We start from the raw sequence: 26,050 nt of genomic DNA, 5'->3' as shown, positions 1-26,050 counted from the left end.
TAATGATTTATTGGAAAATAAAGACTCCTAAACCAAAAAGAAAATCAAATTGCACGTTTTTACCTAATATTTTTTGAAGAATTAATCTGTCAGTTTAAAAAATTCCTATGATATTTTCCTTTGAAAGTGAATAAAAGTTTCCTAAGTTAGTTGAAAGACGAAATTTTTAGTTTGAGTTGAATAACAAAAACTTTCCAAGTTTTAGTTGAAGTTAAAAGTGTTTAACTGAAAAATAAAAGTTTTAAGTATTAGATTAATAATTAAATGATTGCTCCTAAATAGTAGGAAATTAATTAAATGGCAATTCCTAAATATAGAACAATAATTAAATGACTATTTTGTCCAGTGTGAACTCTATTTTAAAAGGGTAAAAAAAGCGAACGACATTTCGCTAAAGGCCTTCGTGCTTTTAATATAGTTATATAATATATAGATATAGATATAGATTATGATTGTACATTAATTAACAGTCTCCTCAATTCGATTAAGCATTTATTCGAACCAAACCAAATAAATTAATCTGTTAAAAAGTAAAACCATAACAAAGCTGATAAATCCAATTACTCTTGCAGTTTTTATTAAACCACCTTTGTTCGTTTTTTTTGTAGTTTGAGCGTTCGGCGATCTATAAGGCTAACAACAAAGAACAACAAACCAGTGTAATCACACAAATGGGATCTGGGGAGGATAGTGTATACGCAGCTTTACTCTTACCTTGTGAAGGTTAAGAAGTTGTCTCAAGCTAAGCACAATCATAACAGTTTTAAAAAGAAACACAGCAGTGAAAAAGCTATCAAAGAGAAGCATTATCAAATATCAACAACAAGGTAATAAGATAAAAGAAACAACATCCAATAACAGAAATCTACTGGTAAGAAAATACGAGAATAATACTAAAGCTACTGGTATGGCAGAGAGGGCTAGTACATGCAACGGAAATTGAAAAATTATCATTTACTAACAATTTGTAACGAAAGTTTCTCAATGCGCCAAAGAAAAATAGAAACGAAAAAGTAGCTCCAAATCTTTGATATAACTCGAAGTTTTAGAAAAATTAAATTCAAGTAACAGTGAACATCACTAGCTGGATTTTGAATTCGTGATACAACAGTTTGCATTGTAACCTCCTCTTAGCTGTAGAACTATCCCACTTGGGACCTCAAAGGCTCAAACTCAAGCAAATTAAACAAGTGCATATATCCCTAATTGAACGTACGAAACCACAACAAACAGATAGAATCCAACACCACCGCGTAATATATAATCCATATCTATCAGATATCAAATTCTTCTCAAGTGTAGTGCATAGAAAAAGGTCCAAGAAGAAAAAATATCTAAGGCTGTAAAATAAGGCATTTTACAATTTAGCTGCACGTGTCCCCTGGAAAAGTCGTCGCTATAAACTAGAAGCAATAAAGTACAAGAAAAAGAACCTACATCTGAAAAAATAAATGGGACCGATGATTTGGAACATAGCCCAGAACAGACAATGGAGACCAGAGAAACTAAACAATGTCTCCCTCGTACTCTGATGAATTACCAACTCTCTCATAGGGATAGCAAGACAAAAAGGAAGAAGAGATGGGGTGTTAAGAAACTTGAAAATGCATATTGGGTAACTAAAGATTACGATGCAACTAAATCAGGAGTCTCAGCTTCCACAGATAACAAAGCCGTGTGTACTTTATCCACCCAATTGTCCAGCCGATCCCTCAATGACTTGATCTGAGGAATACCCAAAACTCTTGGTTGAACCCAAGACACGTGAACAGTCTCTTCCACTTGATCGATTATTCCCTCGATCAGATGCACCTACAGTAACAAAACGTCAAATTTAAAAAGTTGTTCATAAACCTCAAGGCCGACATGTAACCATCAATATAAAAAGAAGAAGAAAAAGGAAATTCGCAAAATATCAGAAAAAGTACGCATCCAGAAGAATGTCTGTACAAGAGAGAAATTGTAATTCAGTTATGCAAAGATAAAATAGAGGGAGACAGAATGAGAAGGCAGGAACTAAAATGCACAAGAAAACGTATAAAAGCTTCTTCTTTCCTTTCTGAGTAAGTGGTAGGGCCATCACCCCTATGCCCTTCAAAATACAAACACAAACACATCATAATATGGTAAATGTGATCATCATGCAAAAGCACCACTTGGTTACAACCTTCATACTGCTGCCCTGTGGAGGAGCTTATGGTCACGGCATAATGTAATAAATGAGAATCACTGCCACGTGACTATTTGGATATATAAACTGAACAATAGAAAGTTTGACTGTTGCAACACAGCTTAAGAGTTAAAACAGTAACGTGATCATTTACTCGAAACATGAAAATTGAGAGGTTATCCTTCTCAACGCAAAAGGAGCTAACGTACTTCTGATGACTTGATAAGCGAAGCTATTAAGGCGATTATAGCTGTTATAGTTCCTTCATTAAAAAGGTTCTCTTGCAGCTCACTTAGATTATAAAAGAATGTGAAAGAAAACACTATGTTTCTATAGGACATGCCAGCACGATTCAATAACCTCACAAAGATGAGAATTTCTTTCTTATGCATGGCTTGGTGCATGGAAGTTGGTTAGCATACAGAGGAGAGGTTAGATCTTTAATTAAACAAACAAGAATTCACTTACAGAGAGGCTCTTCATTAGGAGATACTCTACATCTTCCACGCTAAGCTTAGTGCGCTCTGCAATGGCACTCAATGGAATAGTTCTATCCTCTGCCGGGTGACTGCATGCAAATGCATTCTCCAGAAGTTCAGTTCAACAGAAATAAACAATGGAAGTATCACCCTCTGCAAAATTACCATAATACCTGAAGATGATCTCCATCAAGCAGAGAATGTTGATCTTCTCCAGAAGCTTTTTCTCATTCTGCACTAGTGCTGGTTGAGCACTTAAAGCAGCTTGATGGATGCGGCACAATTCTTGATACCGAACTAAATCACCAGTGTTGAATGCTTCAAGGATATAATATAGCCATTCAACCTTAGACCCTATCAAACTCTTTATCTGTAACAAAATCAGGAGAAAATCATTTTAAATAGTTGGATGTGTTTCATGGAATTTATGTAAAACTTCTATGTATGACACCAGCTACTGTGAGATTGAACAGTAGATTTTGATTTATCCCTACCTTATCAAAAGAAGATTTTGATTTATCCCTATAAAACAAAATAGAAGAACTTACAATTGGGTGAGCAAGTAGTTCTCCAAAGTTGTATACGTTGTCTCCCAGTAATGCTGATAAAGACAAATCAAATGCCAAATCCTAAACAAGATAGAAGAAACAATTATGTAGAATAGAAAATCAAATATATGGACACTAAACAATTTTCAGATGCATTTTCTATAACTTAAGTAACAGAAAGAGTTTCCAGTCACATATACAACCAACATTCTACCAAAAGCTTTGCACAAAGAAGGCCTAAAAAGCCCTAAACAACACTCTATGTTCTTCCTCAGCATTTTAATTCTTAGCAACTGCCCAAGTGACAGATTAAAGTGTGTTGCAAATATTAGAGTCAAATTATAGAAAAGATTCAAGTAAAGCACTATGGGAATGACTGACAATATTTTAGAAACTTAAGATCCATCGCAATTACTTATCATAAATTCAAAACAAGGACCTTCAACAATTTCCCTCAAACTATGAAGTGTTTCCCCTATAATAAGAAATATGTGATCCAATTCAGTGTATAGGACCATTAGCTTTGTCCAACAATGGGTATGTAATCTCTGTGGCACACATCAATATGTGCACATTCGATTTTTCAATCAACTATGCCTCAAATACAAACTAGTTGGGGTCAGTTAAATAAATCCCCCGAATCCATTTTGCTCTATTCAAATTTCAAACTAATTTCTCCTACGTTAAATAATCTCCACTTTGTGGGATTTTACTGGGTAGTTGTTGTTGTAAATAATTTATCACAACAAAATGCACACAAATTTTTGTAAAATGCGCAACTACTTAATTTTTTCGATAAGCACGCATGTTATAAAACAATAGCAGCAAAAAGATTGTGCAGTAGTTATTCCGTATCGCAGAACCTTCCAAAAACTCGGTTCCTACCTGCTCTGATCTGAGAGATAACTGAGAAAATCTAAGAAACTATCTGCATCATATACATTTTGCGTGTTGCATTGAAAAGCTAAGAGAGATAAGACATTGAATTTCAGCTTGCTCGTGTTTTGCCTTCAAAACATCTAAGATTCCTTTCTTTCGAGATGACCCACCAAATGCTGCCTGGTATGGTTTTCCAGATGCTCAACAGCTTATATAGAGGTTATGCCAAAGATTCAATTCTCTTGGATACCAAGTAGTATAAGATGCAAGGAGCATAAAGATATTAAATGAGCACTGTAACAAGTAGGTTTTATATCATGGACATTTACTACCAACATTTTCTTTTATGACGGTGGTGTCTGAGCCAGCTTGCGCACATATCGATTATTCCTCGGGTACCTGCCACCTCCCACCGGCACAGGTCCCGGGTAACTCTCCCCGCAAAAGCTTAGGCAAATGAAAAGAAATCACCTAATGTTTTTTGTTTTCTCCGCTGGGATTTGAACTTGAGACCTCATGGTTCTCTACCCACTTCATTGAGACCCTTTGGTGCATTTACTAGCAACATCTCTTATCAACCTTCTCCATGATGCCAATAGTACAACACAATTTAGACTTATTCAATGTTTGGACTTCATGGATGTGATACAAAGAGTACTAAGACATGAAATGGCAACATACCAGCTTGAATGACTCCGAAAGAGAGTCCACTGAAGTGTATGCAAGATAGAGGAGAGCACTTTTATAAAACTCTGCAAACTCTTGCCGAGCTTTATGATACTGAGATGAAACCCAATATAAGCTGGCATAAACAGAGGGGTCTATATCAGTCATGCAGTCAAGTGTAGTCTTCCCCTGTTCTAAAAGCTTGTTGCACTCTTTTTGATCCCCTTGTTCCAGCTTAAATAGGGCTATCTGCAACTTAATATACAGTATCGGCTCTTATATACGCATCTCTTTAGTATTTAGAAGTTTCTCAACAACTCCTTCCAGGTAACCTATTGCAGCTTCTTTCTCTGGGTATTGCCGAGAAACAGTTACAGCAAAATGTGCAAGCTTCAGAAGATTGATCTTTGTCTCAAAATCAGTTATGAAATTGTGATACAGCTGTATCAGCGTGTCACCAGCCTAAGAATAAAGTAAGGAAACAAAAAGAAGGGCATCAAAACTGTGTCACACCTCCTTTTTGCGCGCCCGCCCCGAAGGATAAATGCGCGAGGGGAGTTTTTCCAATTTAAGTGACAATATTCGAAATGAGATTATTTAATTAATTCAGAGTCGCCACTTGGGAAAGGTTTGGCTTTTGGTGTCCCAAGTCACCGGTTTATCTTGAATCCCAAATCGAGGAAATTTTCGACTTTTCCAAATGAAGTCTGCGAACCAGAAATTCTAAGTAAGGAATTCTGTTGACCCGAGGGAAGGTGTTAGGCACCCTCGAATCCCGTGGTTCTAGCACGGTCGCTTAAATTGTTATAATGGCTAAATATCGGATTTAAATACATGTTGTGACTTATGTGCTTTTATTAAGTTTAAAACCGCTTTTATTATTATCATTTATTTTTATAGAATTGCAACGTCATGAAAATGCATCTCGAACCACGTCACAATCAATGCACCCGTAGTTGTTAACACATTTCGACTCCGTTGAGATTTGGATTCGGGTCACATCAATGTGCACCCGAGTTTAAGAAGGTTAAATTATTAAAGGTACGCCTAAAGCAACTAGCGTATTGTTATTTTAGGAAGAGGCCGTGAAGGTTCATTAAACGACCAAATCCAAAGTCTAGTCAATGGTTATGTATTTTATTGAGGGCCCCGGCGGTTTGTGATTTATTTGGCGAGGCTCGTCTCATTTTTATTTTAAAGGATAAACCTATAGTGACTATATTTTCTATTAAGTTTGTCTCTAAAAATAAAAGAAAATCTCTTAATTATTTACATGCTGAAAACGTAACCTATTAGTTATTAGTTTACGGCTAATGCGATTGGAAAATTGCGATCGAGTTTGTACAAAGAAAAACTGCTTTCATTTTTATACTCTATTATTTACTAATGCTGGAACATGAGAGGGATACACAATAATATCAAAGCCGATTAACTATTCTTCAAGTAATTTAAACTAGCATTATTAGATGAAGAAATCATACATATGCAGCCTCATTACTCATTAATTAATCGACTACATTTTTATACAAAGAGAGGAAAATTAATATTCAAACACAGATCCAAACAAAAGAATTCAACAGGAACAGGAGCCTGATTAATATTTCATTTTTTCGCTTCAAGCCAAGAGTGTACAAATGTGTACCTGGAAACAGCAATATAGAACAAAAGAAGTAGGAGTCAGCAACAGTAACAACGCGACAACAACAGGTTCAGCAACACCGCAAAACCAGTAACAACCAGTAGAATAACCCAGTAACAGATTGAAAACTCAGCAGTGCAAAAGTACAATCGCAGTCAAAGCAGAAGAGAGAAAAGATACGAGATGCAGTAGTTTCTGACTTTTGAATAACACTCGAAGAAAAGCAAACAGAATTGTTCGAGTGAAAGTTCAAATTGTCTTTCTCTTTTACTATCACAAACTCTCTCAAGTATAAAAGTATGTCAACTCTCAAGTGTAAAAGAATCTGTCAACTCTCTCTAAAAATCCTCTCAATAATATTCAACTCTTTTTCTCTCCCCCAAAAATCCTTCTTAAAACTCTCTAGTCTTCTGCTTTTAATGTCAAGAATGACTCTATATATAGCAAGACAAGTCTTCAATTCCCAACCCCAAATTATTCCCCCAATGGCATGTTGTGTCCCACTATTAAATGTCTTCTTTAAATAAATATCACATTCTCAACCCATTACCATATGTCCCCCATGCCTACATTAAATCAATTAATCAAGAATCATAACATGAATTAATCAATTAATTTGCAATTTACCAAAACTACCCCTCAGCTCTAAACAAACAATTAATCATAACTCAACCAAAATATAGTCAAGATGACCAATTTCTCAACAATCTTCAACAACAAATCATATGAACATGATGAACAACACAAACTCCAAATTAATGGAAATAAATCAACCATATCGGGAACCAATCCTGGTTAATTTAGATCATCAATGGATGAACAAAGATACAACAATACCAACAACAATATGCATGATTCAAATTAAATCAACAAATCACAAACAAACATAAACTCACATTAAATCACTGGATTTAAACATGAACTTCAAACAAAGATGAACATGAATTAAATATGTTTTTTAAACAACAAACATGACGGATTCTAGCGATTCAAACAACATTAACATTTTCTGGAAAATTCATAACAACATGAAACAAATTGAAGAAATAATTAATTAAATTTCAATTTGAATCTAACAAACATCAAACTAACAAATATTCACTTAAACAACAATACAAACATGAAATAAACATGAAAAACAACTAATTAACTTCCATTTGAAATCTGAAAATTAATTTAACAAAACACATGAACGAACTAAAAATTAATTCAAACGATAAACAAAACAAACATTTGTTGATTTTAGATTCGAGAAATATCAAAACAAAATACGGACAAAATAAAACTAAAAAAAAAAACTACTAACCGGATCGAAACGACGAACAACGACTAAACACGACGAGCTTGACTACGCAGGGGCTGTTTTGACGAGCGTTGACCAAAGCTCGAACAAACGACGACGAACACGTCGATGACGCAGTAGCAAACTGGACGATGAAGTGGAGGGAAGAAGCAGCTGGGGGTGTGTTTGGTGCTTGCGTGTACGAAGAAGATGAAGGCAGCAACAGCATCGGCGAGGCAAACGACGCAACACCGGAGGTTCATTTGGACGACGAAGCTGAAAGCAGAAGAAGCAGCTATGAACATCAGCAGTGATGTATCCATGGACGACGAGCTGGAACAGATGCGGCTCGGCCATGGACGAGCTGCTGTTTGGGTTTGTTTGGAGGTGGACGATGGCGGACAGCAGTAGTCCATGGCGGAACTGAGGTTGCAGCAGACGGAGGAGCTGGAGAAGATGAAGCAACAGCTGGTTGACGAGGAGGAGGAAGGTGGTCGACGCAGCAAACTGGGGACGAGGGTGATGGTTTGGGTCGTTTGGTCGTCGACTGGTTATAGCCGTAGATGGTGTTTGGACGGTGTTTGGGTGGTGTTCGACGGGCTGGTGGGTTTCGGGTGTTGCGACGAGCAGTGGTCGACGGAGAAGCTGGACGGGATGGACGGAGGGAGTCGATGGGTGGCTGATGATGGTGGTGGTTGTAAGCCGGAGGAGACGGAAGTGCTGCCATGGATGCTTGGGGTTTTTGGCATTTTGGAGAAGAAGAAGATGGAGGAGGGAGGCGGATGTTAGTGTTAGGGTTTTTTTTGTTTTGTTATTTTTGTTTTGTTTTTGTGTTTAGACCAAAAAATGAAGAAAGGGGTTGGGTATTGGGTTAATGGGGCGGACCGGGTCGACCCGTGTGAAGTGGACTGGGTCGTGAACAATTGTTTGGGCCTGGGGTTGAAAATTGAAGAAGTGGCCCAATCCGATTTTTATTTGTATTTTTGTTATCTTTTCTTCTTTTATTTTCTAAAACTAAATTATAAAAATACTTAAATTATTATTAAGAACTAAATTAAGTTATAAAATCGCAAATTAACTCCCAATAACAATTAACGCACAATTAAGTAATAATTAAGCATAAAATTGTTCATTTGGACATTAAATGCTAAAAATGCAAAAGATGCCTATTTTTGTAATTTTAATAATTTTTGTAAAACTAATTTAATTACTAACAATTGTAGAATGAAATCCTACATGCAAAATGCGACATATTTTTATATTTTTTATTAATTTAACAAATAAGCAAACACAGACAAATACAAATAATTATCCAAAAATATCACAAAAATACTCAAAATTGCACACCAAGGAAAATCATTTTATTTTGCATTTTCTGGGAGTATTTCTCATATAGGGCAAAAATCACGTGCTTACAGCTGCCCCTCTTTGCCCGAAGACACGAAGGGTTTTCGCGCAAAGATAAAGTGAGCGATTTTTGCCTATCCGAGTACTCCGTGTGAAGCATTTTTTTGAAAAAGATTTAACCGAACCTCTGCTTCAAAAGTTTCCTACATATCCCTGGCTAAAGGGGAATCAGGTTAATGTAGTTCGGGAAGTTTTGGTAGCTGGGACTACCATGGGATTGCAATGCTTGTTGTTACTGCTGTTGCTGTTGTCACCGCTGCTTTACTGACCGCCTTATTACAACCAAAGAAAAATTGAAACTGAACTAAACACTTATATGCATGTCAACTGCTAGTTACAAGATTCCTATCTATGATTCTTTTGCGACTTGATCTTGGGTCTTAGCTGATTCTGCTTGTAGACTCCGATCTGAATCTTGATGCTTGCAAGTTGTAGGCGCCTATTTATTTCTGCGATACTGAATAGGACGGGGTTGGTAGAACTCGGGACCTTGATCAAATCTTGGAACGATCCACCTTCCATTTTCTCCGGTGTCTCGGGACATCTTTTTTCTTTTTCTTCTTAGATTCTGAGTTGGGACTCATCTTGTGGGTCGTTTCGATCTGTGTGGCTCGAGGTTAGACCTGCGGGAAAAATAAATGAACGAAATTTTCTGCCCCAGTTTCACTAGGAAAATTTCGTGAATTATTCGCCAGGAAGTTCATAAAATTGATGAAAGAGGATATGCATGCTTAGTTCAGGGTTGGAGCCCTAATACCGACTAGCTGGGGAGAAGTTCAGTTTTAGAGTTGAAACTCTAATACTGACCAACTGGGGAAAAGTTCAGTTTAGGGTTGGGGCCCTAATGCTGACTAAAGGAAAAGTTCAGTTTAGGGTTTAAAACCCTAATGCTGATTAAAGGAAAAGTTCAGTTTAGGGTTTAAAACCCTAATGCTGACTGAATGGGAAAGAGTTCAGTTTAGGGTTTAAAACCCTAATGCTGATTAAAGGAAAAATTCAGTTTAGAGTTTAAAACCCTATTGCTGACTGCATGGAAAAGCTCAGTTTAGGGTTTAAAACCCTAATGCTGGCTGAATGGAAAAAGTTCAGTTTAGGGTTTAAAACCCTAATGCTGACTAAAGGAAAAATTCAGCTTAGGGTTTAAAACCCTAATGCTGACTAAGGAAAAAGCTCAGTTTAGGGTTTAAAACCCTAATGTTGGCTGAATGGAAAAAGTTCAGTTTAGGGTTTAAAACCCTAATGCTGACTAAAGGAAAAATTCAGTTTAGGGTTTAAAACCCTAATGCTGACTGCATGGAAAAGCTCAGTTTAGGGTTTAAAACCCTAATGCTGGCTGAAAGGAAAAAGTTCAGTTTAGGGTTTAAAACCCTAATGCTGACTAAAAGGAAAATTCAGTTTAGGGTTTAAAACCCTAATGCTGATTGCATGGAAAAGCTCAGTTTAGAGTTTAAAACCCTAATGCTGGCTGAATGGAAAAAGTTCAGTTTAGGGTTTAAAACCCTAATGCTGACTAAAGGAAAAATTCAGTTTAGGGTTTAAAACCCTAATGCTGACTGCATGGAAAAGCTCAGTTTAGGATTTAAAACCCTAATGCTGGCTGAATGGAAAAAAGTTCAGTTTAGGGTTTAAAACCCTAATGCTGATTGAAGAAAATATTCAGTTTAGGGTTTAAAACCCTAATGCTGACTGCATGGAAAAGCTCAGTTTAGGGTTTAAAACCCTAATGTTGGCTGAATGGAAAAAGTTCAGTTTAGGGTTTAAAACCCTAATGCTGACTAAAGGAAAAATTCAGTTTAGGGTTTAAAACCATAATGCTGATTGCATGGAAAAGCTCAGTTTAGGGTTTAAAACCCTAATGCTGGCTGAATGGAAAAAAGTTCAGTTTAGGGTTTAAAACCCTAATGCTGACTAAAGGAAAAATTCAGTTTAGGGTTTAAAACCCTAATGCTGACTAAAGGAAAAATTCAGTTTAGGGTTTAAAACCCTAATGTTGATTGCATGGAAAAACTCAGTTTAGGGTTTAAAACCCTAATGCTGGCTGAATGGAAAAAGTTCAGTTTAGGGTTTAAAACCCTAATGCTGACTAAAGGAAAAATTCAGTTTAGGGTTTAAAACCCTAATGCTGATTGCATGGAAAAGCTCAGTTTGGGGTTTAAAACCCTAATGCTGGCTGAATGGAAAAAGTTCAGTTTAGGGTTTAAAACCCTAATGCTGACTAAAGGAAAAATTCAGTTTAGGGTTTAAAACCCTAATGCTGGCTGAATGGAAAAAAGTTCAGTTTAGGGTTTAAAACCCTAATGCTGACTAAAGGAAAAAATTCAGTTTAGGGTTTAAAACCCTAATGCTGATTGCATGGAAAAGCTTAGTTTAGGGTTTAAAACCCTAATGTTGGCTGAATGGAAAAAAGTTCAGTTTAGGGTTTAAAACCCTAATGCTGACTAAAGGAAAAATTCAGTTTAGGGTTTAAAACCCTAATGCTGATTGCATGAAAAAGCTCAGTTTAGGCTTGAAAACCCTAATGCTGGCTGAATGGAAAAAAGTTCAGTTTAGGGTTTAAAACCCTAATGCTGACTAAAGGAAAAATTCAGTTTAGGGTTTAAAACCCTAATGATGATTGCATGGAAAAGCTCAGTTTAGGGTTTAAAACCCTAATGCTGGCTGAATGGAAAAAAGTTCAGTTTAGGGTTTAAAACTCTAATGCTGACTGAAGGAAAAATTCAGTTTAGGGTTTAAAACCCTAATGCTGATTGCATGGAAAAGCTCAGTTTAGGGTTTAAAACCCTAATGCTGGCTGAATGGAAAAAAGTTCAGTTTAGGGTTCCTAATGCTGATTGCATGGAAAAGCTCAGTTTAGGGTTTAAAACCCTAATGCTGGCTGAATGGAAAAGAGTTCAGTTTAGGGTTTAAAACCCTAATGCTGATTAAAGGAAAAAGTTCAGTTCAGGGTTTAAAACCCTAATGCTGACTAAAGGAAAGAGTTCAGTTTAGGGTTTAAAACCCTAATGCTGACATGCATGGAAAAAGCTCAGTTTAGGGTTTAAAACCCTAATGCTGGCTGAATGGAAAGAGTTCAGTTTAGGGTTTAAAACCCTAATGCTGACTAAATGGAAAAGTTCAGTTCAGGGTTTAAAACCCTGATGCTGATCAAAGGAAAAAGTTCAGTTCAGGGTTTAAAACCCTAATGCTGACTGAAAGGAAAAATTCAGTTTAGGGTTTAAAACCCTAATGCTGGCTGAATGGAAAAAGTTCAGTTTAGGGTTTAAAACCCTAATGCTGGTTGAATGGAAAAAGTTCAGTTTAGGGTTTAAAACCCTAATGCTGATTAAAGGAAAAAGTTCAGTTTAGGGTTTAAAACCCTAATGCTGACTGCATGGAAAAGCTCAGTTTAGGGTTTAAAACCCTAATGCTGGCTGAATGGAAAAAGTTCAGTTTAGGGTTTAAAACCCTAATGCTGACTAAAAGGAAAAGTTCAGTTTAGGGTTTAAAACCCTAATGTTGATTAAAGGAAAAAGTTCAGTTTAGGGTTTAAAACCCTAATGCTGACTGATTGGAAAAGTTCAATTTAGGGTTTAAAACCCTAATGGTGACTGTACGGGAAAGCTCAGTTTAGGGTTTAAAACCTTAATGCTGGCTAAAAAAAGTTCAGTTTAGGGTTTAAAACCCTAATGCTGACTGGTTGGGGGTAAAGTTCGAGAATGCTAGCTACCCTTTTTTTTTGGATTTTCTTGTTTTAGTAGAAGATGAAAGGGAGTCTCGTGGAAACTTACCTTTCGAGTGAGTTCCTTATTGCCAAGATATTTCTTGTAACCATGTACCTCCTTCTTCGGGCGACACCTGCTTCTTGCACGGTTATCTTGGATTATACCTGTTTCAACTTTTCAGACAAAGAACAATTGTTAGTTTGGAAATGACGGTCGGTTCGGTGACCTTGATCGTTCCCAGTTGCTTTGTTGCATCCTCATTCCTGTTGCGAAATCTTGCCATTGATTTGATTCAAATGACGAAATTCTTTTGACTTCTCAGGCTTTGTATTTCCAGATTCTGTGATGATTTGCCTCGTAAGGCTCTTTTTTTTTTTGTGTCCCATTTTGCTTGGAGATTCTCAACGGGGATTTTATTGGGGATACTCTGTGGGGATTTGTACAAAAGGAAGCTCTGTGGGGGGAATATTTACAAAGTGGATTCTTTGTGTGGATTTTTGTACAACGGGGCATGCTGGGGATTTGTTTCAAAGCGGGCTTTCTAGGATTTGTTGGGGTAAGCTTGTTGGGGAATTTTTACAAAGGGACTCGCTGGGGATGTGCTGGGGAAATTCCAACGGGGATTTATATATATATATATATATATATATATATATATATATATATATATATATATATATATATATATATATATATATATATATATATTTTATTGGGGAGACTCTGTGGGGGATTGTACAAGGGGAGACTCTGTGGGGATTTGTACAGAACGGACTTGCTGGGGATTTGTTGGGGCAAGCTTGCTGGGGAATTTTTACAAGGGGAGGCTTTGTGGGGATTTTTTTTTTTCCTTCGTGGAGGCGATTAACCATGTGAAACCCAAACCTTTCAACTTCAATTGCCTTTATAGGCTGCCATGACCAGTCGAGGTCGTCTTGATGCCCCCTGCTGAGGCTGGGTGCCCTTTGCACATTAGCGTGTATCCAACGAAAGCCCTGTAAATCAGTCTTGCCATCCTTTCTTTGTCTTGGTTTTGGAACAGTGTTAGACCAAAAGGGATTCAAAGAGAAACAAATAATTGAATGGAGAATGAGTTTAAAACTAGAAGTGTCCCTTTCGGGGAAAGGAGAGAAGGACTTATCCGGAGTACATGCGGACTTCAATGAACATGACATGCCTTTTGGACTGGATGCCTGATCTGTGTAAACCGTCTGACTCCCAAAAAATTATCACAACTTTTCCTTAAATACCGAGTAACCTTGCTAGGACTCTGTTGATGACGGTGGTTGTGAGGATCTTATTTTCGGTCATGGGCGCCCTTTGTGGGTTTTCATGAGCTGGCATTTTCATTTCGTTTCTTACCAGCTCCTTATAGTGCCCGGGTGGGTGTTCACTAAACAAGACTTCTCATTTTGATTTTCTCTGCTTAGCGTCGCCTTACGGTGCCCGTGTGGGTTTTCACCAATAAGGCTCTCTCATTTTATTCTTCTCATTTTGTTGTATCAGACCCAAATAAATCCATCCTCCCATTTTGAACCGCTTTGCCGATTGATTAGAAGGACTTGAACAAGGTTTGGGGTGAAAAGAATTTGGATTGAACTACAACTTTGGAACCTTTTGGGCGGGATTATTGCTGAATCGTTATAACTTCTGCCCCAGTTTCACTTTTGTGGGACTTCTTGGATTTTTGTTTTGGTGTGACTGAACCCCAAGGAGAGGTTACCTACGTATCCTTTCGGAATCAAGTCAAACGTAGTTTAGGCACTTTTGTTTTTTTTTGTTTTTTGTTTTTTTTTTCTGATTTGCTTTGTTTTTCACTTCCCTTCCTTTTTCATTTTCATTGTCTCCCTTTTTTTGTATATATATTTTCTTATTTTTCCAATTCTTTCTTCTTCTTTTTTTTCTTTTTCATTTCAATTTTTTTCATTTTATTTTCAATAATATTTTCAGGTTCCAAAGAGGGTAATCAAAGAAGAGTAACCAGCTCAAATGGGTTTGCAAAGGGTTGATAGCGTTTGGGTAGCGAGAATGAAAGCCTTCGTCATCTCAACCGGAAAAGATTTTATTATATAAAGGATCCAACATAGTACCTTTTGACTGCATTTGCATTGACAGTTATTTCAAGGACATTTCCTTCGATGTGTCCCAAGTACAACGCACTCTTTTTGGCAGTACTCTTGTTGTAATGTATGGACCTTTCCAATTTCGGGAATCAATTTTCCTTCAGTTGTTCCAACTCTTTGTCTTGTTTCCTTAAGCTATTCTTCATTGCGACCCAATTCTTGATTCATTATTTCGAGGTCTGACAGAGTTTTAAGATCCGGGCATGAAGTCCGCAAGCATGTCATATTATTGAAATCTGCATTTAACAGAACTAAAAGAGAATGAGAAAATTGACAAGATTTAAGAAAAGAGACATTCCGGGAAAATGAAATATCAATTTCATTTGATTTTATTTTATTTTATTTTATTTTTGAAGATAGAAGGGTTTACATTGGAAAGTAAGACAATAAAGTAAAACATCTGGATCACACCCTGAGACAATCCAGATGCAGAAAGGATAGCAAGACTGGCTACCGAGACTCCCGTCTGATGGGGAACTTTCAAGCTTGACAATCGTTTTTTGGCTTTTCTTCTGTCTCGGCAATGGCTGCAATAGCCTTCAGTGCCGGATCAAATTCCTCAGCTTCACATATCATTCCATCTATTGGCCCATTTGTGAGAGTAGGCAGGGGAATGTTCATCATATTAGGAACCTTTTCGTCCAGGTGAACGACTCTTTCAGCTTCAATCAAGTCCTCAACTGCTATTTTGAGGGTCTAATGACCAACAGTCCTTTGTATCGTGCCCCACTGCTCCAGAGTGGCATTCACATCTAGTATTAGCTCGATGCGGGGAGGGGTGACTCGGTGTTTGGCCGATTTGGGGCCACTGGCTGCAGCAGACTTCGCCTGACTAGCTTTTGGAACAAGCCTGAGTATGATTCACCAATAGAGGTGAACTGATTCCTTTTGAAAGACTCTCTTGGGTGAGGATTGTACTGATGAACATTTGATTGGGGGACTATATGGAGCTTGGTAAGGATGGGCGTTTCTGGGAGGTGGAGCTCAGTTTTGTGTATAATGTTGTGGCGCGTGCGAGGCTGCTCATCACTGCATACCAACAAAACCAATCACCTGAACAGAACCTGGCTAATTTACTCACACACACAACCTTGTTAGTTTTGAAGCATTTAACATATAGGAAATCGCAAGATGGGATGCAATGCACCTAAACAGTTAAACGCTTTTACCATGTGTTTGAACGGGTTGCATGTTTCATCCCGACCCTAAACTAGCCCTCTTCACTATGTACCTCTTTTCTTTTATTCTTGCCTCTCTTTAGTCACTCTTGATCTTGTTTGTGCCGCTCTTTTATTTTTTTGCACTCTCTTTTTTTCTTTTTTTTCTTTTTTCTTTTTTTTTCTATTCTCTTTTTCACTCGATTTTCTTTTTCCTTTTCTTTCAGTTTGTTTTTTTTCTCAATTTATTTTATAGCTATGATCGAATCCGATGGAGATTGCCTACGTATCATGATCCCGCATGAATCAGATCTTGCGTAGTTCGGGCCAAATGAAAGGTAAAAGTAATGAAACATTTTTTTTTCATAATAAAAATTGGGTTTCAACACTCACAAAATGCAACCGAACGGTTATTTTTTGCAAACGTGGCCCCTTCCAAATTTCACATGAATTTTGAGGCCGGGGAGGATCATTTTACAAACTTGTCCGTTCTTTTACGAAAATAACCTTTCGACAACTGAAAGATACTCTAAGGCTACTTCGGCAAGAACGGTTTAAGACGCGACCGAAGCTGGCTCGGCTTATTATGACAAAATTCAAACGGTATTCACTCGACCGCTGACTCTTTGTTTTTTGTTTTTTTTGGTTTTTTTTCTTTTCAAATTACAATAAAAACCTGGTGTTGCAAACACGGCCCTTCAGCGCCTCGGGGCGAAGGTTTTTAAGGCTGTGTGGGTCAACTGGATAAAAAATACTAAACAAGACCCAAAGGTGGCTGTTTATGCAAAGTCAGCCTTCCGGCGTCCCTTTCGGGAACATTCGGCTATTTATGACAAAACAGCATCACCTGACTTATTTATGACTCTTTTTATCGTTTTTTTTTTCAAATTAGAAAACTCAATATTGCCAACACGACCTTTCAACGCCTCAGTGACGAAGATTTTAAGGTTGTGTGGGTCAACTGGACCAAACCTTAAAAAATGACCCAAAGGTGGCTGTTTATGCAAAGTCAGCCTTCCGGCGTCCCTTTCGGGAACATTCGGCTATTTATGACAAAACAGCATCACCTGACTTATTTATGACTCTTTTTATCGTTTTTCAAATTAGAAAACTCAATATTGCCAACACGGCCTTTCAACGCCTCGGTGACGAAGATTTTAAGGCTGTGTGGGTCAACTGGACCAAACCTTAAAAAATGACCCAAAAGTGGCTGTTTATGCAAAGTCAGCCTTCCGGTGTCCCTTTCGGGAACATTCGGCTATTTATGACAAAACATCATCACCTGACTTATTTATGACTCTTTTTATCATTTTTTTTCAAATTAGAAAACTCAATATTGCCAACACGGCCTTTCAACGCCTCGGTGACGAAGATTTTAAGGCTGTGTGGGTCAACTGGACCAAACCTTAAAAAATGACCCAAAGGTGGCTGTTTATGCAAAGTCAGCCTTCCGGCGTCCCTTTCGGGAACATTCGGCTATTTATGACAAAACAGCATCACCTGACTTATTTATGACTCTTTTAAAATTTGACATATATTTTTGGCTATTTTTAGCAAAAGGGAAGGTTGGACACCACCCAACTTATTTATGGCAAAATTTAAAATTTGACACGTTTTTATTTATTTATTGATTTTTGGCTATTTTAGCAAAAGGTGGGGTTAAACCCGATGAGGGTTGCCTACGTATCTCACATCCGGTGAGAATCAAACCCGCGTAGTTCGGGCTCGTGAATAGAGTAAGCAAACTAACCCTTTTTTTTTGAATTTTTGAAAGAAATGCTTTAAAAGAAGAAAGAAGATTTTTTATTGTTTTGATTTTTGTTTTATTATTTTTTTTAAAGAGGTACTTCTAAAAAATTATTTGCTTTTGACTTGAACTTTGGAAATTTTTTTTCTTTATTATTTTTTAAACAAAAAGAAAATGTGTTTGGTTGATTTTTTTTTGTTTGTTTTACCTTTCTACGGAAGAAAGAATGTATATGATGTTGCCTCTTAAATTTTGAAAGAGGGACTTTTAAGAAAATGATGTGGAATTCTGAGTTTTATTTATTTACAAAAGCACTTCTAAAGAAAAATCCTAATATTTTGAAATTCAGTTTTTCAAATATTTTCTTTTTGGACATTTTAAAAAAAAGAGACTAAAAAGCAAAGAGTATTTTTTTTTGGATTTTTGTTGCTGTTTTTTAATTCTTATTTCATTTTTTCATATGAAAGACTTCAGAAAGAAGGAGACTATTTATTTATTTTTTATTTTTTTTTATTTGAGTTTAAAGAAAACTTCTATATTTTTTTATTTTTTTTTGTATTTTCTAAAGAAACATTTATAAAGAAAGAACTAAAGAAAAATATCTTTTTTTTTTATTTTTAAAAATTGGGGCCGGAACCGATGAGGTTTGCCTACGTATCTCACATCCGGTGAGAATCAGACCCGCGTAGTTCGGTCAAATTAACCGAATTAATTTAGAACAAAATTCTTTCCTTTTATTTTTCAACAAACAACTTCCAAAAAATAAAAGACTATTTTTCTATCTTTTTGCTTTTCTTTTTCTTAGTAAATAAAACATTTTCCCCTTTTATTATCGCAAAATTTCGGCAGAGTTTTGACAGTAATTGGCCATTGCTATTTTTCAAAGTAGAAAATTAGCCTTATACACTGTTGTTTTTTTTTATTTTTTTTGTTTATATTTTTCAAATACTCCAAAGTCAGGCAGCATGCATGTCCGAGACAAATAAATGCACGGAAACAAATAGGATGCAACAAGATGGTCTTTTCATTTCAGGTTGCTAATTCTAGACGGACCCAACCCCTGTGTTGAGTCCCCTAAGTCAAATGCAACATGATGCAAATAAGCGTTCCTACTAGGGATCCGGCATGAAGTCAAGTTATTCTAGGTTCGTAACCTGAGTATTTGTTCTAGACTGTGTACCCGAGCGGACAACTCGAGTCGAGGAGGGGGCTACGTACCGGGGACCCGCGAGATCGTCCGGCTTTGTAACTTGTCCGACCTTTTTCTTATTTCAGGTATTGACACTAACAGAATAGGGAGTCTCGACCAGCGAGCTTCTCCCCGGAGGTAAGAAGAGAAGGGTTTCGGCACAGTTTATATACAGTTCAGATAATATCAAAGAGGTAAAAGACAACATTTAGCACGTTATGCAAAAACATGTAATAAAGATCAGATAATAAAGCAAAATATAACAATTATTCTAAGCTCGAATTCTTGAACCCTGAACCAGTGGTTCTGGGTTTACATCCCCAGCGGAGTCGCCAGAGCTATCATACCTCCTTTTTGCGCGCCCGCCCCGAAGGATAAATGCGCGAGGGGAGTTTTTCCAATTTAAGTGACAATATTCGAAATGAGATTATTTATTTAATTCAGAGTCGCCACTTGGGAAAGGTTTGGCTTTTGGTGTCCCAAGTCACCGGTTTATCTTGAATCCCAAATCGAGGAAATTTTCGACTTTTCCAAATGAAGTCTGCGAACCAGAAATTCTAAGTAAGGAATTCTGTTGACCCGAGGGAAGGTGTTAGGCACCCTCGAATCCCGTGGTTCTAGCACGGTCGCTTAAATTGTTATAATGACTAAATATCGGATTTAAATACATGTTGTGACTTATGTGCTTTTATTAAGTTTAAAACCGCTTTTATTATTATCATTTATTTTTATAGAATTGCAACGTCATGAAAATGCATCTCGAACCACGTCACAATCAATGCACCCGTAGTTGTTAACACATTTCGACTCCGTTGAGATTTGGATTCGGGTCACATCAATGTGCACCCGAGTTTAAGAAGGTTAAATTATTAAAGGTACGCCTAAAGCAACTAGCGTATTGTTATTTTAGGAAGAGGCCGTGAAGGTTCATTAAACGACCAAATCCAAAGTCTAGTCAATGGTTATGTATTTTATTGAGGGCCCCGGCGGTTTGTGATTTATTTGGCGAGGCTCGTCTCATTTTTATTTTAAAGGATAAACCTATAGTGACTATATTTTCTATTAAGTTTGTCTCTAAAAATAAAAGAAAATCTCTTAATTATTTACATGCTGAAAACGTAACCTATTAGTTATTAGTTTACGGCTAATGCGATTGGAAAATTGCGATCGAGTTTGTACAAAGAAAAACTGCTTTCATTTTTATACTCTATTATTTACTAATGCTGGAACATGAGAGGGATACACAATAATATCAAAGCCGATTAACTATTCTTCAAGTAATTTAAACTAGCATTATTAGATGAAGAAATCATACATATGCAGCCTCATTACTCATTAATTAATCGACTACATTTTTATACAAAGAGAGGAAAATTAATATTCAAACACAGATCCAAACAAAAGAATTCAACAGGAACAGGAGCCTGATTAATATTTCATTTTTTCGCTTCAAGCCAAGAGTGTACAAATGTGTACCTGGAAACAGCAGTACAAGAACAAAAGAAGTAGGAGTCAGCAACAGTAATAACGCGGCAACAGCAGGTTCAGCAACACCGCAAAACCAGTAACAACCAGTAGAATAACCCAGTAACAGATTGAAAACTCAGCAGTGCAAAAGTACAATCGCAGTCAAAGCAGAAGAGAGAAAAGATACGAGATGCAGTAGTTTCTGACTTTTGAATAACACTCGAAGAAAAGCAAACAGAATTGTTCGAGTGAAAGTTCAAATTGTCTTTCTCTTTTACTATCACAAACTCTCTCAAGTATAAAAGTATGTCAACTCTCAAGTGTAAAAGAATCTGTCAACTCTCTCTAAAAATCCTCTCAATAATATTCAACTCTTTTTCTCTCCCCCAAAAATCCTTCTTAAAACTCTCTAGTCTTCTCCTCAATGTCAAGAAATGACTCTATATTTATAGCAAGACAAGTCTTCAATTCCCAACCCCAAATTATTCCCCCAATGGCATGTTGTGTCCCACTATTAAATGTCTTCTTTAAATAAATATCACATTCCCAACCCATTACCATATGTCCCCCATGCCTACATTAAATAAATGCCACATTACCAACCCATTACAATATGTCCCCCATGCCTACATTAAACAAGTGCAAGATTCCTCCCCACTACATTATGTTTTGTCCTATTATGTTAAACAATTATATCAAACACCAACCCATTATATTTTGTCCCCCATGCTTAACATAAAGAATTGAAATAATGTTCAATTACCAAACTACCCCTCCGACCTTATTGCAATTACAAATCTACCCCTGAACGGATTGCAATTTACCAAATTACCCCTCAGCTCTAAACAAACAATTAATCATAACTCAACCAAAATATAGTCAAGATGACCAATTTCTCAACAATCTTCAACAACAAATCATATGAACATGATGAACAACACAAACTCCAAATTAATGGAAATAAATCAACCATATCGGGAACCAATCCTGGTTAATTTAGATCATCAATGGATGAACAAAGATACAACAATACCAACAACAATATGCATGATTCAAATTAAATCAACAAATCACAAACAAACATAAACTCACATTAAATCACTGGATTTAAACATGAACTTCAAACAAAGATGAACATGAATTAAATCTGTTTTTTAAACAACAAACATGACGGATTCTAACAATTCAAACAACATTAACATTTTCTGGAAAATTCATAACAACATGAAACAAATTGAAGAAATAATTAATTAAATTTCAATTTGAATCTAACAAACATCAAACTAACAAATATTCACTTAAACAACAATACAAATATGAAATAAACATGAAAAACAACTAATTAACTTCCATTTGAAATCTGAAAATTAATTTAACAAAACACATGAACGAACTAAAAATTAATTCAAACGATAAACAAAACAAACATTTGTTGATTTTAGATTCGAGAAATATCAAAACAAAATACGGACAAAATAAAACTAAAAAAAAATCTACTAACCGGATCGAAACGACGAACAACGACTAAACACGACGAGCTTGACTACGCAGGGGCTGTTTTGACGAGCGTTGACCAAAGCTCGAACAAACGACGACGAACACGTCGATGACGCAGTAGCAAACTGGACGATGAAGTGGAGGGAAGAAGCAGCTGGGGGTGTGTTTGGTGCTTGCGTGTACGAAGAAGATGAAGGCAGCAACAGCATCGGCGAGGCAAACGACGCAACACCGGAGGTTCATTTGGACGATGAAGCTGAAAGCAGAAGAAACAGCTATGAACATCAGCAGCGATGTATCCATGGACGACGAGCTGGAACAGATGCGGCTCGGCCATGGACGAGCTGCTGTTTGGGTTTGTTTGGAGGTGGACGATGGCGGACAGCAGTAGTCCATGGCGGAACTGAGGTTGCAGCAGACGGAGGAGCTGGAGAAGATGAAGCAACAGCTGGTTGACGAGGAGGAGGAAGGTGGTCGACGCAGCAAACTGGGGACGAGGGTGATGGTTTGGGTCGTTTGGTCGTCGACTGGTTATGGCCGTAGATGGTGTTTGGACGGTGTTTGGGTGGTGTTCGACGGGCTGGTGGGTTTCGGGTGTTGCGACGAGCAGTGGTCGACGGAGAAGCTGGACGGGATGGACGGAAGGAGTCGATGGGTGGCTGATGATGGTGGTGGTTGTGAGCCGGAGGAGACGGAAGTGCTGCCATGGATGCTTGGGGTTTTTGGCATTTTGGAGAAGAAGAAGATGGAGGAGGGAGGCGGATGTTAGTGTTAGGGTTTTTTTTGTTTTGTTATTTTTGTTTTGTTTTTGTATTTAGACCAAAAAATGAAGAAAGGGGTTGGGTATTGGGTTAATGGGGCGGACCGGGTCGACCCGTGTGAAGTGGACTGGGTCGTGAACAATTGTTTGGGCCTGGGGTTGAAAATTGAAGAAGTGGCCCAATCCGATTTTTATTTGTATTTTTGTTATCTTTTCTTCTTTTATTTTCTAAAACTAAATTATAAAAATACTTAAATTATTATTAAGAACTAAATTAAGTTATAAAATCGCAAATTAACTCCCAATAACAATTAACGCACAATTAAGTAATAATTAAGCATAAAATTGTTCATTTGGACATTAAATGCTAAAAATGCAAAAGATGCCTATTTTTGTAATTTTAATTTAATTTTTGTAAAACTAATTTAATTACTAACAATTGTAGAATGAAATCCTACATGCAAAATGCGACATATTTTTATATTTTTTATTAATTTAACAAATAAGCAAACACAGACAAATACAAATAATTATCCAAAAATATCACAAAAATACTCAAAATTGCACACCAAGGAAAATCATTTTATTTTGCATTTTCTGGGAGTATTTCTCATATAGGGCAAAAATCACGTGCTTACAAACTGTATACAAAACAGTAAAGACAACTACTGTAACTATGGTGACTGAGAATCAAGCATATGCAAATTTAACAAGGTGCAGTTAGATAATGAGAAGCAGAATAATAACACCACATTTATTATGCTTATGGACACGTATTGCCATGAAGCAATCTTCAAAATCATCAACAGCACTGAGTGTGACCTATACTCGGAGAACTCAATGCTACATAATTTTAGAGCTCCAAACTTCCATAACTCGTGCGCAAAGGACAAGTGAAACTAATAAGATTTGCATAAATAAAATTGTTTGGATATTCTAATTCAGATGATTTAAACTCTGATGAACTGTATAATTATCTTTTGTCAATAAACTTCAAAAAGAGGGTCCTTTATGGCAGATCCAGTAGCATTCCAGTAAGCATAGGCAACATATTAGTATCTTATCTGCAAGACTGCAACTATCCAGTGAATATGTATGGAAACAAAATATGAGTATCTTAACTATGGTTATCCATGCTATACGGAACTAATCAACTATCCAAATACAGAATTAACCACAAATAAGAACCAGATATTTCTAACTAAACCCTACCCATAAGAAAAGATAATTCTTGCTAACCCTTTTCCATGAAAAAAATTTCCGCAAACAGACAATAATCTTTAATATCTTTGTATTAGGCAATACTCAACCTCAAGAAAAAAGTATAGACGAAAAAGATAAGGTAGCTTTTTCCCTTTTACTAGCACTAAATGTGTGCTGTAAACAGGAGCACAAGTCAAATTCACTTCTTATCTAAGAACTTCCAATCTCAGCCATGGCTGGAAATCAAATCATTATATCCCACTTAGCAATGGAGGTGGATCTCCTCCTTGTCAAATGGGGTTTATCATTTCCATCTTGCTCAATATGCAAATTTTAGATATAAAGAGGTTTAATGATCCACAAAGAGGTTTAAGGAATTGGATCTCACATCCACATATAAACATAAATAAAATCAACTAAGGCTTTTTCCTAGTAAGTATATGACAGTCAATTGTTGATTAGAAATTTCAGTATCATAGAAATGCGGACACATATCTCCAACTACACATATTAACCATTCTCGGGAAAAAAACTCCAGCTACACATAAATTGATGTACACCATGGGAATCATAATTCCAAAGCAATTCTCATTGGTACTTACAAAAAGCTAATTCAAAAGCCCTTATCTTTCGAGTTCAACAAGCCAATACCAAAAGCATACAATCAAAGTTACAAATCTTCAGAGCCTGGGATATCAGGTGCCTAACATACTATTCGCCGTAACTAAGGGTGATGATCCAGCTCTTTCAGACCTAGATTCGAATTTTCATGCCTTTCAAAACCTCAAAGGCGCAATCCAGTTAGGGGTAGAACTGTGTTTTATCGCTGCCAAGCTTCGAGTAGCAAGAGAACGACCACTTATAACAGACTTAGTTGATAATGCCTCCACCCTTTCTCCAACTTAAGCTCCTCTGTTCTTCAATTCACTTCACTTATCTTAGCCCCAAGATGCCACCTTAAATTCCTTTTAAAAACTAGAAATTCAGTATTAACTTGAGGTTGCTGTAGGATCCCTTAAACTTCAAGTCATGGATTCGCATCTGCCAAGATGTCGCCTTTTCAATACCTTTGAAATCCTAGAATACTTATAGCCTCAGTTCTCAACACAAAAACCAAAATTGCAAATCCCAAACTCAAAATTCCCTTATTTTCAGCTCTTTCGAAAATTCAGCCACGAAACAAGGAGCCTAACTAGAGCATCAATCACGTAAAACCCTAACTTATCGGAATCTTAAACCACAAAGAGAAAAGACTTAAAGACAAGAGAACAAGAATAAAAATAGGGGGAGAAAATGGATAAAAGTACCAGAAAAACGGCGAGAGCGACGAACTGTTCGAGCTTGAGAGACAGCTGATGCCAGAGCTTGCGCTGGTACAGATCTGCAAGCGTGTTGTACCAATCAGAAAGCTCTGGATGGTCATTGCGTCGCGATTCCAAGTATTGTAGTGCCGCCATTGCTGATTCAGTGTTCAAAGCCGAAGCAAAGCAGCTATATTCGTATTTTTAATTTTTCTTAAATCATATAAATTTTCTCCTAGTGTCTTAATTTAATTTTTGTCATCACAGTATTGCAACTTAGAATTCTAAATAGTTTTAAATTTTCTGAATGTTTTTAACTGGCTAAAAACTAAAATGTTTTGTAGTAGTATAACTAAGCCCCAGTTTGGCCATATATTTTGGCAAGTTTTTTTCAAATTTTTTTTTAAAAATATTGTTTGTCCATAGATTAGTGATCGGTTTTTGAAAAATTTCTGAAAATATTTTTCAAGTTTTCAAAATCTAGTTTATGGTAGATTTTGGGTGAAAATCAAATTCCTACTTACAAAACTTCAAATTTTTTTCAAATAAAATGCATGTCCAAACATAATTCAACTTCCAAAAATTATTTTTCAAAACTACTTCAAAAATTATTTTTTCAAGTTTCAACTCAATTTATGTCCAAACGCTAGCTAAATATCCCTACTTCTTTTGATGTTCATGTAAATTTTGAACCACAATCAATACAAAGTCAATTGATTCGTATGAAATAATTTTTGTTAGCTAAAAAAATAACTATTTCTGCGCAAACTTAAAAATTCAAATGCTCTGACTCGTACAATATTCTCATTACGCGAATTTTATTGGTTTAACAAAT

General features: G+C 36.6%; 1 pseudogene; it reads right to left on the bottom strand.

Moving 5' to 3' along the window:
- Nucleotides 1–1,551: 1,551 nt before the first annotated feature.
- Nucleotides 1,552–25,489, bottom strand: LOC104219346 (26S proteasome non-ATPase regulatory subunit 13 homolog B-like; annotated as a pseudogene).
- Between the last annotated feature and the right edge of the window lie 561 nt (nt 25,490–26,050).

The sequence above is a fragment of the Nicotiana sylvestris genome, chromosome 1 (genome assembly GCF_000393655.2).
Source record: "Nicotiana sylvestris chromosome 1, ASM39365v2, whole genome shotgun sequence".
NCBI classification, from domain to species: domain Eukaryota; kingdom Viridiplantae; phylum Streptophyta; class Magnoliopsida; order Solanales; family Solanaceae; genus Nicotiana; species Nicotiana sylvestris.
Note: the sequence above shows the minus strand (reverse complement) of the source record. Positions and strands in the feature narration are given on the sequence as shown.